Raw genomic sequence first — 16,352 nt, forward strand, 5'->3', positions numbered from 1 at the left:
GCCATCTAGAAAAGACAGGCTTATCAATATATTAGATAATAGAGAGCCCAGAGCAGGGAGTGATTTGATGGAATAAGTTTAGTTATAAAACATCTCCCATACTTCTAGAAATTTAGTAGGTCTTCAGGGGCCAGCAGCGTTCCAGGTTTCTTCTGAGAATCTAATCAAGCTTATTTCAGGACTTCCAAAGGGGTTGAGTGAGAGCATATATCAGCATCCCCTTGATTTTTTTTTCCCTTTGAAATAGGCTAGGAAGATCTCAGGTTATAGGGTGCCTGGGTGGCTCAGTCTGCCTTCGGCTCAGATCACGAACCCAGGGTCCTGGGATCCAGCCCCGCATTGGGCTCCCTGCTTGGCAGGAAGCCTGCTTCTCCCTCACCCACTCCCCCTGCTTATGTTCCCTCTCTCGCTATGTCTCTCTCTGTCAAGTAAATAAATAAAATCTTTTTTAAAAAAAAGAAGATCTCAGGTTACAAATTCAAGATCTCAACTATATGTTTCAGAATCCTTTGACTCTTATAGTCTATAAATTCAATTAAACATTTTCAAGTAAAATGCATGATACATTGGCTTGACGTTAACTCCAACTCTAAGGGTAAACTCCAATTAGGGAAGGTTTTATGTGTTAGTCAATTTAATTTGTCTCCTCTCCATTCCTTGTTACAGCTCTTCCAAATGATCTCTCCCAGTTGAAACTTCATATTTCTATTGTTATAGATATGAATCATAATGTACAATATTCTTATGGTTTAAAAACAAAAGAAGCAAAGAAAATGACAATATAGTACCAGTCTACTTAGTTTTGCTCATCAAGCTTTGTCTGAAAACCAGTTTCAAAGTCCAGATGAGCTCACCAGAAACCACTGATGAAAGGACATGTATGTGTCCAGTTAGGAAAAAACAAACACACAAACTGTAAAATGATATAGGCGTTCAAATGAAATGAATGGCTAACATGCTGAGTCCTATCTTAACTGTGTGACTTTATCTGTTTCTGTTTGTATGTGCATGTGATTCTCCAGGGCAAAAGAAGGACTAGAAAAGGAGAAAAGAAAAGGATCAGAGCTGTAGGTCACAGTGAAATCGCAATGCTCCTCTTAGTATGGAGATCAATTATAGACAACTGCAACCATGTAAATGATATTATAGAAACATTAGCATGTTGAAAATGCTGGCAAGAAACTAAAGGTCTGGTCTGTATTTGTACTTCTCTATGCGTGTTTGTGTGTTAAATATTCGGAGGAAATAAATTATTTAAATCTAACTCTATCTGGCTACTTTTTCTCCCCTCTCCGACTTTTTGGCAATAAAGGGATTCAAATGAATGTAGCTAGTTGTTCTAAGCACTTTAAAGCAGATATTTAAAGTCTAAAAAAAGTCTTTCAATTACTGTTTTAAAAGCGGAGAGCATTTTCTTAAAAAGGAATAATGATTGAATACATTTCTCATCAAAGTGAAGGATTAATAGCAGCGACTAAAAGTTTCTACAAAGTTTTACACAGTGTGCTGCAAAAATTCATTTCCCTCTTTTTTTCTCTCTGATGTTTTGGCTCCTTGCCCTTTATACAGCTAACACATTTAGTTTTGTCATGTTGGGGAAAGCACAGGAGATCATTTTATACGTGAACTAATATTTGTGGAAAAGTATATGCTCTCTTATTGTCCCACAGTAAGAGTAGTATATGGTCTTTTGTTTTTGTTTTTGTTTTAAATGATGGATCTAAATTGCACGTAATTTATATTTATTGTTTATGTGATTGGTAGAATTTCATCAGTGAGCTGAAAATTTTCAGTCTCATTAAAATATTTAAGCATTCCCTGAGAAATTTAGACAAGCTCACTGGACACTTTAAAGACTTTTATATGGTCTCTGTGATTTACTAGCCTCAGATAATTACTTTTAATTAAAAGCAGATGGACTTTCAATACAATGGATGGGAAAGACATTTAGCTAGAAAAAATCTGAAGAAGTAGTACTTCTTAACTATACAAAGTTTTATATCTATGCATTTAAAAATATGACCATATTATTCAAGTTTTTGTACATAAAATTCTTATGTGAGAGAAAATAATTTATTTCACTAGCTGTGCAATTAAAAGCTTTCTCACAGTGAGACAAAACTTCTTTCTGATTAAAGATGTACCAATTTAGAAGAGATGATTTTTAAGACTACTTTGGTGTTTCCAAAGATTCTATTGTTTAATCTGCCAAGAAATTCTGCTCCTACATCAGTAGAAATTTTAAAACTCCAACACAACCATACTATTTCCTCAATAATAGCAAGGGAATTAACTTTAATGCAATAAATTCATAAGAAACTCCTCTGATAAAAAGATGCTTCTCAGTCCTATTATTTAATTGATCTTTTTGGAACAGTTCATTTGTACTCCAGAAAAAAAATAATTAGATGGGTTATTAAGTTCTTTCAAGTGTATGAAAACAATGGTGACTAATACCCAGATATCCTTTTATGAAAGCCTTTTGTATTTGAACCGTCTAAATTTTAATCTCTAATAGGTGGTTCTAGGCTTACTGTTATTATTATTTTAAGCCTTAAACTTCCTTAGTAGCATTGAAATAAATTTGATTTAAATTCCTTTTATTCATTTAAGATTGCATGAAATGGATTTTACTTGCACAATGTGAAATATGTTAAATTTCAAAGCATATACTTTACTCTTCATTTCCTGTTCAGTCATTTAGAGAAAGCCACACTGTGTGGCAGAAAAAACACCAATTGAGTAGTCAGGAGACACGGCCTCTAGCTATTTGACCTTGAATTAAACTTCAATTAACTTCTTGGTGCCTCAGGGTCCGTATCTGTTACATGAAGGAGTTGTCAGAGGTTGCAAGTCGGCAGTCCTAGCTAGATTCAGCCCGCAGATACGTTTTGCTTGACCTACATTTAAAAAAAAAATATGAATGAAAATGGCTGTATCAACTTACATCCATCAGCAGTGCCTGTGAGTCATACTTGCTCTATATCCTTCCCAATACATGATATTGTCAACCTTTTTTATTCCAGATATTGGTGTGTTTGTAATTCTATTTCATTATAAATTTAATTGCATTTTCCTGATGACTAATAAAGTGAAGTGTTTTTTTCATATGTTTCTCAGCAATTTGAATCGCTCCTTTTGTGAGGTGCCTGTTTGATTTTTTTGTCTTTTTTTTGGTTGTTGTTAAGTTGGATTTTTTTTCTTATTGATGTGTTAATGAGTTCTTTAGATATTCTGGATATGAGTCTTTTGTTGGGTAAATGAATTCAAAATGTGTTCTCCCATGCCTTTTCAAATCTTAAAGGTGACTTTAGATAAACTGAAATTTGTAATTCTGGTGAAGGTCAGCTTTTCAAACTTTACCTTGTAGTTAGTGGTTTATTTAAAACATTTTAAAAATATTTGCTTCCCTTAAGTTTATAAAAATATGTTCCTTTGTTATCTTCTAGAAACTTCATCTATAAAACATCTTAATTGGGCACCTAGGTGGCTCAGTTAGTTAAGCGTCTGCCTTCAGCTCGGGTCATGATCCCAGGGTCCTGGGACTGAGCCCCGCATCGGGCTCTCTGTCAGCCAGGAGCCTGTTTCTCCCTCTGCATCTGCTTCTCTCTCTCTCTCTCTGTCAAATAAATAAATAAAATCTTTAAAGATAAATAAATAAAAATAAAACATTTTAATTGATTTAATACGTGCTCTGATTCAGGTAATCTGATTTCAAGGTATGTACCTGGAAGAAGTGCATACATTTGTGTACCAAATAATACGTGCCAGAATGTTTATAGAGTCATTTTATTCATAGTGGCCAAAAATTGGAAATACTTATTGATCAATTGTGAAATGGACTGGGATATATTCATACAATGGAATAGTATATAGCAAGGAGAAAGAATGAACTACTCTTACATCCATCAGTATGGGTGAATCTTACAGATAGAAAGTGAAAGAACCATGCGTAAAAGATCAAATGCTGTGTGATTTTATTTATATAATATTCAATACTAAGCAAAACAATTATAATGAATGGTCACTGAATAGTGGTTACCTTTTAGAGCAGGGAAGGTTAATGCTGGGGGAATAGATCAAGGGAGGCACCAAAAAGATACCTGGGTGGCAGAGAATATTTTAAATTTGGATCTGGGTAGTGTGTGTACAGGTCTGTACTCTTGGTAAAATCTACCAAGTTGTGCACATGAGATCTGCCTTTCTAGTCATTATTAAATACTAAGGAAGAAAATGCTTGTCGGGGCTAATATTTTAGGCATATATACAGATTATAATACCACTGATATGTGGAATAGAACTAGAATACTAGTCCAGAGTAATTTCTACTAATCTATGTCAACATTTCCATAAGGTTTCTAACCAGTCTCACTTCGAATTTTCCTGCACGATAAAAGCAGATTAATCTTAACAAAATACCTGCTTTCAAACATATAGCCTGCATTTTTAGAAGTCTTTAATGATTTCCCTCCATCTAGACAATAAACCGCAAATCTTAAACATTTGAAGTATCTGTAACTTGATGCTGGGTATGTGTGGGAGCTCACCAACATATACTGGGAACTGATTACCTATCAGGTGCATTGAACTGGTTACTTAGTGGATTTAACCCTTACATCAAACCTTTAAGTTAAATAGCATTATGTCATATTTCAGGTTAAAGATACTGAGTTTCTACACAGTTGGAAGTTAGTAATAGGCAGCAGCACCAGGATAAAAATCTAGTTCTCTGTGACTCCAAAACAAATACTATTTTTATTACACCATGTTGCCCTACAGTCACTTTATCCCCAATCTACTTTATCCAATTTCTCATCTTCCTAACCTCTTTATTCCTAACCAACTTAGTTCAAAATATGCCTCCCTCAATCAATCCTTTTTTTTTGCATTTCTTTTTATTATTGTCTTATGTTAATCACCATACATTACATCGTTAGTTTTTGATGTAGTGTTCCATGATTCATTGCGTGTAACACCCAGTGCTCCATTCAGTACATGCCCTCTTTAATACCCATCGCCAGGCTAACCCATCCCCACACCCCCCTCCCCTCTTGAACCCTCAGTTTGTTTCTCAGAGTCCATAGTCTCTCATGGTTCATCTCCCCCTCTGATCCCCCCCCTTCATTTTTCCCTTCCTGCTATCTTCTTCTTTTTTGTTTTTTTAACATATAATGTATTATTTGTTTCAGAGGTACAGGTCTGTGATTCAACAGTCTTACACAATTCACAGCGCTCACCATAGCACATACCCTCCCCAATGTCTATCACCCCGCCACCCCATCCCTCCCACCCCTCACCACTCCAGCAACCCTCAGTTTGTTTCCTGAGATTAAGAATGCCTCATATCAGTGAGATCATATGATACATGTCTTTCTCTGATGGAACTAGAGGGTATTATGCTAAGTGAAATAAGTCAATCCCTCAATCAATCTTATACTTTCTGATCTCCTAATTTTCCCTAATCCTGATTTCTTCCTTAAAGATGTGGAGTATTTTTTAAAACATTTGCTATCTGCATCTGTGTTATCCATTCTTTCAGATCACTTTGAAAGTCTACCTTTATTCTAAAGCTTTGCTTAACCACCACAATCTGAATACTCTTTCTCTCCACAGAAACCTTAACTGTAATTATTGCTGGGTACAAATCATACATTATGAATAACATTGTGATATTCCTTTCATATTTCCTTGAAATGTTATTTAAATTCAGGTTCCTTTTTTCTTTACTTGATGATTGTCTTATTTCCTTAATTATGTTGAAAGCTCCTGAGCACAGAGACAATGTTTATATTTTTTCATCTCCTCCCTCAGAAGTATTCAAGAATAATGGAGATTGAGTATGGTCTAGAAAAAGTACTGTAGCAGTTTGAATTTTACAGATTTAGGGTAAAAAATATATTTCATGGGGATCAGTTTTATATGAATACAATTACTTAGACAGATAAATACACGGAATATACATGATAAATAGACCAATAGCTTAGAGATTTTTCTAATGTATTAAAAAGCGATTCTTCTTTATGTCCCATTTACTTTCTCCAATTCACCCCCATATGTCCTTGCCTCCCTCCCTCCCCCACCACAGTAACTGGATTGCTCTTCTCAAGATCAACAACAAATCACTGGCCTCATCTTACTGGGCTTCTTCCTAATTTTCCCATCTGACTACTCTTCCTTTTGGAACATTATTCTCTAATTCCTTTTGGGAAATACTCTTGATTTTTTTCCCACTTCACTTACTACTCCATCATAGTCTCCTTCCTCCTCTACCTTAACTCTTAATGTTGGAGTTCATTCAATCATTTATTTATTCTTTTATTAAAAAATCCTTATTGAGCATCTACAGTGTGTTAGTCATATAGGCACTGGACACCCAACAATGAACGATTTTTTTCAACATCCCACTTTCGTGCAATTTTGATGAAGGGAGATAACCAAACAATAAAATGTAATGGGTGAGAAGTGGAGAAAAAGAAATCAAGGTAAAAAAGGTGAGAGGATTAGAGCTGGTGGTTACAGGACTAGCTAGATAATTTCTGTGGCCCAGGGCAAAATAAAAATGCAGGACACTTTGTTTAAATGTTAAGAATTTCAAGAGAGCAGTAGCAGAGCATTAAACCAAGTAATGGGCCCTTTTAATATTGGGATCCTCTGCAACTATACACATCACATGCCCATAAAGATGATCCTGAGTGGTTGCAGAAATCACTGAGGTAATATTTGAGTGAAAACTTGAAAGAGGTAAGGAATTGAAGCATATACATCTATAGGAAAAGAGCATTCCAGACAGGAGCAACATTAAGAGCCAAGATAGGAGGCAGGAGCACATTTGGTGGATTCAAGCAACGGTGATTCAAGCAGTATCGCTGGCAGGAGCAGGGGGGAGATTAAATCCAAGATCTAAATGGGGGCCAGATCAGCTAGGGTCTCACCCGTCACCACAAGATCCCTTTTTAATCTGAGGAGCGTTTAAAACACAACTTAATTTTCCCCAGGATCATCTCACTTCTATGTTAAAAGCTAGATTTTCAGAGGGAAGAGTCAAAATAAGTGGGAGATGATGGTAGTTTGAAAGAATCCAGGTCGGAAATGATTGCAGGAGCAAAGATTAGGTAGGGAGAAGTGGCTGGATTTGGCATATAGTTTGAAGAACTTTGGTATTTTGTTTTAGGACTTCTTTTCTTCTCTATCTCTACATAATGTTACCCCAGTCTCATGGCCTTATATGGTATTTAACAGCTGATGGTCTCCATGTATATCTCCAATGCAAGCCAGACATGTCAAGTCCTGTCTGACATCTTCATGCGGATTTCTCATAGACATTTCAAATGTAACACATCCAATAAATAATCTAATAAATGATTTCCTCTCCCTAATTTGTTTTGCTTCAATCTTCCCTTTATCGGAAAATGGTATCAGCATTCATTCAGTTGTTAAGCTAGAAACCTTGATTCTTTTTCTTACCTAAGCCCCCACATCTAATTAATCAAAGGTCCTATTGCTTAAACCCAGAATAAAGATCTTAAATCCATCCACCCCATCCATCTTTCCTGACATTTCACTCATCCAAGCCACAGGCTTCCTGCTCCTAACTGTTCCTTCCACTTCTGCTCGTGCTGTTAGTAGCCGCTCAGTATTCAAGATGCAGATAAGATTGTATCTTTCTTCTGCTTTAAAACCCTTTAGTAGTTTCCCATTGTATTTTGCATATAAGTAAAACTGCTTGCCATGTTCAACAAGGTCCTGTACGATCTGGTCTTGTCCAAGCTCTCCTGTTCTGCCTCATGCTCCTCCCCATTAGCTCACTCCCTCTCCATTACCCACACTGCTCTCTGGGCAACTTCTACACAAATATTAACTTTGTAGCAGTAATAGTAATTGATAGCAGGTAAAAACTAAGAGGAATGATTTTTTCACAGATGTGTGGCCACATATTTAACCATTTAAAATACTTAATGGTAAGAAGAAGGCTCTCTTGGTCACCATTATATCACTAGCCAGATAAAGTGAGTACCACATTGTAGGTATACTACAATATGCATGATTGAATAAATACATGAAAAACAAGTGCTTGTTAATTCAAGTTCTAGTTCTTTCTGAGGCAGTAAATGTTCTATTAAGTGGAAGTAATAAACTTATTTTATGTCCAAGACTTTAAGTAGTTTGTGATACATTTTTCAAACACAGAGTAGTGTAGAAACTGATAATTTTCTTTTCTTTTTAACCTCATGAATGTCTAATAATCTCCTTAAACCATAGAAAATGTTTGCCATAGCTACAGTTTTCATTTCTGAACTTGAGAATAGTTCAAATGGCAAATTTGTACATAAAATATTTTAAAATAACTTTTTTTTCAGTTCAATAATTTTGGGATGCAAATAATACCTCTGAGGTTCTATGATATAGCAATAAAGTTATATAATGAAGAACTAGGGAAAAGACTGTCCTAAACATTTCAGAGCAGCCATTTATTTAATAATGTAGTATTGTAGTTTGGGAAATAATTTTGCATTTGTTTTGCAAAATTTTCCTCTCCATTTAGGTTCTTAGATACAAAAGAATACTGAAAGGGAAATTTTGGAAGTAAAACTGGGATAACATTAACATTGGTTTTCTCACGGTGGCGGGGAACAATGACTTATTGACCTTCAGTCCTTACCTACACCTCTATTAACACATACATCAAAACACTGGAAAGAGTCATAGGGCAACAAGACATTGGGTAAACCTAGGAAGGAATCATAGGGCAAAGACAATGTGAAATGAAAGTCACACATTTAGTTGTTGTCCATGATCACCTTATTGGATGGTGACTGTAGTTTCTGGCCTTTTCATGTCGCCAGGGGTCCTGAAAGAACCTGATGCATTGAACAGTAGAATATGGCCAGTCTCCACCTCTCAGAGATTCTACAAGACTCATTAGCAAACTGGGGTGATTTTGTGGACATGAATGCACTTGTGGGCCAGGATTGAAGACTTTCAGGAAAAGTTTTATCTTCAGCAAATTTTACCATGCCGACAGTACCAAAAGAACCTGAGAGTTATAATGGTTACAGTTCTAAGTGCCCTTGAGGAATTCACAATCTAATAGAAGATGTGATAAGCACACATACGATGCGAATATTGTTTAGTAAGTAGGATGTAAGATAGAAGAGCATCTAACCTAGTCTGGCAATAGTATCTTGAGGTCAAGAAAGTCTCTGTGATGAGATAATAATGATAAAAAAAAATAGTGTGAAGATAAAGAACAAAGACAAAGACAAGTGGAGGAGGAGCAGTGTATTCCAAATAGTGACAAACAACTTGCTAGATGGTGCCTTGGGTTGAGAGAATGTGACATGTTTGGGAAAGCCCATTTTCATGACAGGTTAGAATGTGGTAATATTATAAGATGGAAAAGAGTTTCCAAAAGATAAGATCTCATGATCAAGCCACCTATGCCTTATCTGAACATTCTTTTTTTTAGTGTAGGCCTAAGACACCATCTTAAGAATACTTTTCTTTTGGCTTTCTTAGAATGAGGCTCTTCTGAGAAATACCATTGTCTCCAGCTCCCTACTTTGGAGAGCAGGTAGAATTCAAGCTACCGTAGTGTCTATAGGTCTTCATTGTTTCCCTATAACTCTGATAGTTTAAGTATTTCTTCCTACAGCGTCTCTATTCAAATACTAACAAGTCAGAACATACACTAAAAAGGATACTTTACTGTTGCAAAGTTGTAATAATAAGATTACACATTTCAACACCTAAATATGACACCTTTGAGAAAGAATTTCAATCTGTCTTTATTAAAGAATCATATGAGGGAAAAAAAAAAGAAATCTGAATTCCTCCTTTTAGGTTTCTCATGCCTTTTTGGAAAGTATGCTGCACTTTCATTGAAAATTATCCTTTAATCTTCAGTGAGTACAGATATTCTGTATCTCATTTATGCTTAAGACAATGCATCATGTTTGTTTTGTCATTAATACTAATCCTGCTTTGATTTCTTTGAACTGTTGGCAACAGGTAATTCAACTAAAGTCTTTTCTAGACAGATTTTGTTCTTTGTTGGGTGATGAAATTTCTCTGGTGTTAACACCTAAAAAGACTGTCTACTTTCCCTTTCCTCTTCTAATTATTGGATATATTGTTAGACTGCATCCCAGAAACCAATTTAGCATTTGAGTTGAGGAAGAACATATTAATTTAAGCAGCTTCTAACCTGTCTTAAAAAGAAAAGTTCAAAAGACAATCAAAAAGTGAATCTAAATCTTCTAAGATTAAAAAAAAATAAAACATTGTTAGCAAATGGCTGGGTATGGATCATTCTCATTCATATGTCTTTTTCTTTATTTTATATGTATACTGTTGTGCTGTAAACATACTGGAAACTTCCAGTATAAAATATATTACAAATTAATTGTGTTCCTTGTTCAAATATCAATGATTTGGCAAAAATGAACAACAGTGAGCATAGATAAATATGCTTTTCAATTTTTCTAAAGCAGTCCTATTTACCAAAATAAAATTTTAATCAATTTCAGAATGAAATCTCTTTTATTCCTAAAAGTTTCCAGGCAATATATATTTGTGCAAACACTTGGCAAATTTCTAGATATCACATCTGGTAGGTGTGGATGAAATTCATTAAACTAAGTCCTCTAAGCATATACATTTGCCAAAGCTTTGATATGACAAGCACTTATTCCCAATGGCAGTCATTTATTCTTTGCCAGTTCGTAAGTGCTTCCTTCTAGCAGTGGATTGCATTTCCGCTGGCATTTGAAACTTTGGCGACCATGTCACTGTATATTAGAATCCATGTGCAGAGAGATTACTATCAATCCAAAACAGCAGAATGGAAGTTGCATTTTTCAGAAGCTGTTGAGCTAAAAGTCAACAGAGGACTCTTGGCTTTAGAGAGAGAATTCTAACAAGGGAAGGAAGTGCATGTATATGACTCAAGGGCGACTCTTGAGTATTGATTACAGACAAAAATAGGCTTACTTAAAAGGTCTTTTATTAGGGGGAAGATAGGAGTTAGACAGTCTGATAACAGAAAAACTTCTGTTTTCTGCTTTCAGGTCTCCCTATAAGCAACTGGAAAATGTTCCGCATTTGTCTTCAAGTGGACATGTAAGCAAACGGTTATCATGGAAGCTATTTGCAGATATGACTTAGGTGCTAGGAAGAAGGGTTGACAAGGAAATGATTCGCTTTAAAGTGATCCTAAACAATGAATACAAGATGCCCATTGTTAACTTGTCTTTCTTTCTCAGCATATGTTTTGAAGAGATTGAACTTCTAAGACTAAAGTAATAGATGCTTATAGAATTCTTTATTTGTAAGAACATTGTGATGAAACCTGCAGCAGATGGGAACAGAGACTATATATGTGTGTGTATGTATGCATATGTGTATGTATATTATGTATATGTGTATATGTATACTGATGCTAAACTGTAAAAAAAAATTTCTATCACTAGCCAATGATAAAAATAATTAAATTTTAGAATATATACCATCAGTGACCAAGTTCGACCCAGTCATTTTTTTACTCCAGAATGTACCCTGAAAGAGCATAAAACCAACTTGTCTCCATTTTTGTAAATAATGTCATCTTTTGTGTTCATTCTTTAAATTATCCCAGAAAAAAAGAAAAAAAAAGCTCTTTGGGCCTCCTTGCAGTTTGGTTACTTAGAAAAGTCATTACAAAAGCCTTTGTGATGCTGGTATACATATGTGTGTGCTTATTTGTTTGTATTTGATAGCTATGGTTATTTTATAGATTTTATTTATTTACTTGTCAGAGAGAGAGGGAGAGAGAGAGAGAGAGAGACTGAGAGCACAAGCAGGGGGAGTGGCAGGCAGAGGGAAAAGCGACTCCCTGCTGAGCAGGGAGCCCAATGAGGGGCTCAATCCCAGGACCCTGAGATCATGACCTGAGCCGAAGGCAGACGCTTAACCAACTGAGCCACCCAGGCCTCCAAGCTATGGTTATTTTAAAATTAAAGGATGAGGAGGTTTTATGTGTGGCACACTGCTGAATTTTAACAAGTTAGTAATGCCTACTGTTGTCACCAGATGTGAAAAAGCTAGTTAAATAAGATTTGGCTTGACACATGAAGCACAATGCTATCATAAATTATGTTGGACTCACTAGAGAGATTTTGCTTATATCCAATGCCAAAATAACCAGTCATGTAAGTAAAGCAACTGTCAATTTAGTGAAAATGCCAGTCAAATTTGGTGTTTGCTTCAAATTATCTAGCATATTAAATAAAAATCTAGGGGCGCCTGGGTGGCTCAGTCGTTAAGCGTCTGCCTTCGGCTCAGGTCATGATCTCAGGGTCCTGGGATCGAGCCCCACATCGGGCTCCCTGCTCGGCGGGAAGCCTGCTTCTCCCTCTCCCACTCCCCCTGCTTGTGTTCCCTCTCTCGCTGTGTCTCTCTCTGTCAAATAAATAAAATCTTTAAAAAAATAAAAAATAAAAAATAAATAAAAATCTAACCAAATCGAATTCGGTTACATATTGATGATGTACAGATCAAAACCCTCGCAAATTAATACAAGCATATAAATTGGCTGCTATGATGAAAATCATAAAGGTCCTAGAAATTTATATTTAGAATCTAGTCCTTGGAGAAATAAGTTATCAAGCCTGCCTCCACACTGGCTGGGTCAGCTTTCCCGGGAATAGCTGTGTCATGTACCCATTTCTTAAGGGTCCAAGGAAATTATAGAGAACCACACAAGGATTTTTAAGCACCAGAGGTCATGTAGATACTGTATTAGTTACAAAATAGAAGAAAGACTTACACAAAAGTCAGAATTTTGTTTGGTGGGAAATTTCATTGAATGAATCATAGATTCTGATTATTATTCGTTAGTAAGTCGGAAAGAACCATTTCAGATTTCTATCTCAGTTTTCAACTGAATCTCATTCTGGGATACATTTTACAGGGGAAAAAAAAAAAACATAATAAACCATCTTAGATCTAGCATCCTAATACTAAATAACAGAATAGTTCAAAAAGTAAAAATTCTGAGAGAAATGTGATTTATCTAATTTCTTAAAATTAGCTAGGATTCTAATATGAAGTACCCCCCCATAAAGATAATGAGGCCTGAATCACTTACCTAGAGCTTTTCAATACTTATTTCATTGACTAAAAATCATTTTTAGTTTCTGTCTTCAAGCATCCCCAATTCCCTGCACTACAAAAATAAAACTTAGTTGACAGGTTGTGGGGAGGAGTACCTTTGAGTTCAGGAGGTCCTTCTAATCCTTTAATTGGAAGGTACACATTGCTGGGAGTTGTGCTCTCCCGTGATGGAGTATCTGTGCTGCGGGTTGCGGCTTTCTTCCTCTGGCTGCTCATACTGAATATAGTTAAAGTTCCACTGTGTAAGAAGTCATACTCTAGCCCCGCTTGGAACATAAATTTACCTCCAGTTCTTCCAAGAAAATTAAGGACATGTGATTTGAACTAAAATAATTTTCTTACTCTCATAGCTATCAGTTCATCAAAATCTATTTTGTTCTCTGTTCTCTTCCAGTTTCAGATGAAGAAATCTTTCATTTCCCCTTAAAAGCTCGTACCTCTACCAGCATTTTGACTCAGTCTTCCAACAGTTTTCTCCATTCCAGGAGTTAAGCCCTAGTTTTCCAAGTTTTCCAGTTTTTGACATTTCACGCTGTATTTGCTACTTGCCCTAACATTATAAATGATCTGTTTTGTTTGTTTTACCTCGAATGACAACATTAAGCAAAACAAGAACAATTACCACAGAAAAGAACAACAATGACACCAAAATTCGGACACTCAAATTCTGAAAGGTATTTTGAGAATTAAATGACTTAATAAAAATAAAGCCTATAGGTCTGTGCTTAGCATATAGACAGTACTATATAAGAATTGTCTATATTGGGGCATCTGGGCAGCTCAGTGGGTTAAGTGTCTGCCTTTGGCTCAGCTCATGATCTCAGGGGCCTTGGAAGGAACGTTCTATTGGGCTCCTGGCTCAGCTGGGAGCCTGCTTCTCCCTCTTCCTCCTCCCCTCCCCCTACTCACGCTCTCTCTCTCTTTCTCTTTCTCTCTAATAAATAAATAAAATCTTAAAAAAAAGAAAGAATGGTCTATATGGTTATAAGAATATGACACTTATTTTCTCTTTTAATTTAGTTAATCATGCAAATATTTTTTCACTATTACTAGTCTGCAGTAATGTAACTTAACACAGAATAAATTAGTTTGATGAGTGAATCTGAAGCATTCTAAGAATACAATTAATATTGATTAGAAATAATTTTCATTCCATCTTTATGTGTTTTCTTTCTTTCTTCTTTTAATTATTAAAACAAAGAAATAGAGTTGAGCTAACAGAGGAAAAGTTAACTAGGGAAATGTTGGAGAGATGCAGGATCTTGCTGACACAAAAAGAGAATGACCTCTTTTATGATCAGTTGAGGTGGTCAGGGAGCCTAGTCAGAGTCAAAGCACAGGACAAATCTCTCAGGGAAGCTTTGAAGATCAAATTAACTTAGCAAGGAAGAGCCAAAACCGCTCAGCAAAGTTACAAAAATAAGGCCCTAGATGAATAAAGTTAAAAATTATAGGGCGGCAGCAGCGGATTGCGCAGAGGGGGGTCAAGATGAAGGCTCGAGACCTTCGTGCAAGAAGGAGGAGCTGCTTCACCAGCTGAAAAATCTGAAGGTGGAGCTGTCCCCACTGCGTGTCCCCAAAGCTCTCCAAGATCCCAGATGTTGGCAAATCCGTCACCCGTGTTGCCCCCGTCATCAGCCAGACGCAGAAAGAGAAACGCAGGAAATTCTACCAGGATAAGAAGTACAAGCCCCTGAAAGACACGTGCCATGCACCATGGGCAGAACAAGCATGAGGAAGAGCTAAAGACCAAGAAGCAGCAGCAGAACGAGAGGCTGTACCGGCTCTGGAAGTACCCGGTCAAAGCCTGAGCACAAACAAACTGGGGGGAAAAAAATTATAGAGAAGCTACATATATATGTTGACATGCATGTGTATATATAGATTACATAATCTAAGTAGGCTCTTCAGACTTGTTTTGGTGTTTTCCTCCTAAGGAACAAATTTTTAGACACTGGTAAATGTTACAACTACGAGGTTCTGCATAATAGGAGTTGGTACCTAGCTAAAGTATCTAAAATACTTCCCACTGATTAGTTTACACAGCTAAGTAAATGGATCCTCAAGGTTATAAATGAATATATTGTAAGTGGCGAAACATGTCATACATATCCACTAACCAATATAAATTGTGAACTCTTGTTTCTGCCCTGTTTACATTTGCCTTTTCGAAAAAGAATTGGGATGGTTTACACAGGCCTGTGGCAGATTAACTATGACCTTGCACTGAAGTGTGGGAAAGGAATAAACCCAGTAACTATGTTCTTTTCTTTTAGTTGAAAGATAGTTGTCTGCTTTCTCTTGTTTCTACTCATAGAAAAGTTCTTAGGGAGAAAACTCACAGATACCTTGTAGTCCAAGATAGCATGACTTCAAAATTATTTCTCATATTATTAAACACCTTAAGTTCCTAATTGCTGAAATACACCCACACACTGGATGCTATGCTGCTGTGAAATGTTCAATAGAGAAAAATCCTACTGAGATAAGTTCAGCAGAGAATTTACTAGTTCAGTTCCTGGTAGGCACCCAGTCGATAGAGTTCAAAGGAGCCACAGAACACAGATCAGGACTCAACTTGGATGCATACTGAAAATTTAGCCATCAGATGAAATCGAGCTGGAACACACACCAATCTTCTTAACCTATGGGTGGCATTTTGAGATTGAAAATGACATGTAAAATTAACCGTTCAGGAAGTATCTTTTAAATATCATAGTTGATTACAAGCATAAGGCTTAGGAAAAACTGTCAACTGAAATCTAACCTGATTATTCTTTTGAAGTTTTTTGGTACATTAATTAACTAATCATCAGGAAATGAAATTTAACAAAGTTTTCTCAGGCATAGAATGTGTTGGATGGAAGTTCTAGGATATTCACTACTATATTCATTCTGATAGTGACCAAGGACAAGAAGGGAAGCAAATTCAGGAGCAAAGCTCTCAGTGATAGATTTGTAAGCTCAGGGAGGATCTCGTTCCAGGGATTCCACACCAAGTTGCCTAGGACTGGAATGCTCATAACACAAATATGGCTTTTGTGCCTATGTGTAGGAGGCATGAAATTATTGAGAAAGCAGTATCTTGTCTAGGCCCAGTTTCTCACTGGGCTTAGTAGGAACATGGGACACAGGATTTCACTACAGAATTTATTTCAGTACAACAAGTATGTTTTATCACTTACTATGTACAAGGCAAGTGA

General features: G+C 36.2%; 1 pseudogene; it reads left to right on the forward strand.

The window, feature by feature from the left end:
• Positions 1 to 14,638: 14,638 nt before the first annotated feature.
• Positions 14,639 to 14,960, forward strand: LOC113927444 (annotated as a pseudogene).
• Positions 14,961 to 16,352: the final 1,392 nt, after the last annotated feature.

The sequence above is a fragment of the Zalophus californianus genome, chromosome 7, assembly GCF_009762305.2.
Source record: "Zalophus californianus isolate mZalCal1 chromosome 7, mZalCal1.pri.v2, whole genome shotgun sequence".
NCBI classification, from domain to species: domain Eukaryota; kingdom Metazoa; phylum Chordata; class Mammalia; order Carnivora; family Otariidae; genus Zalophus; species Zalophus californianus.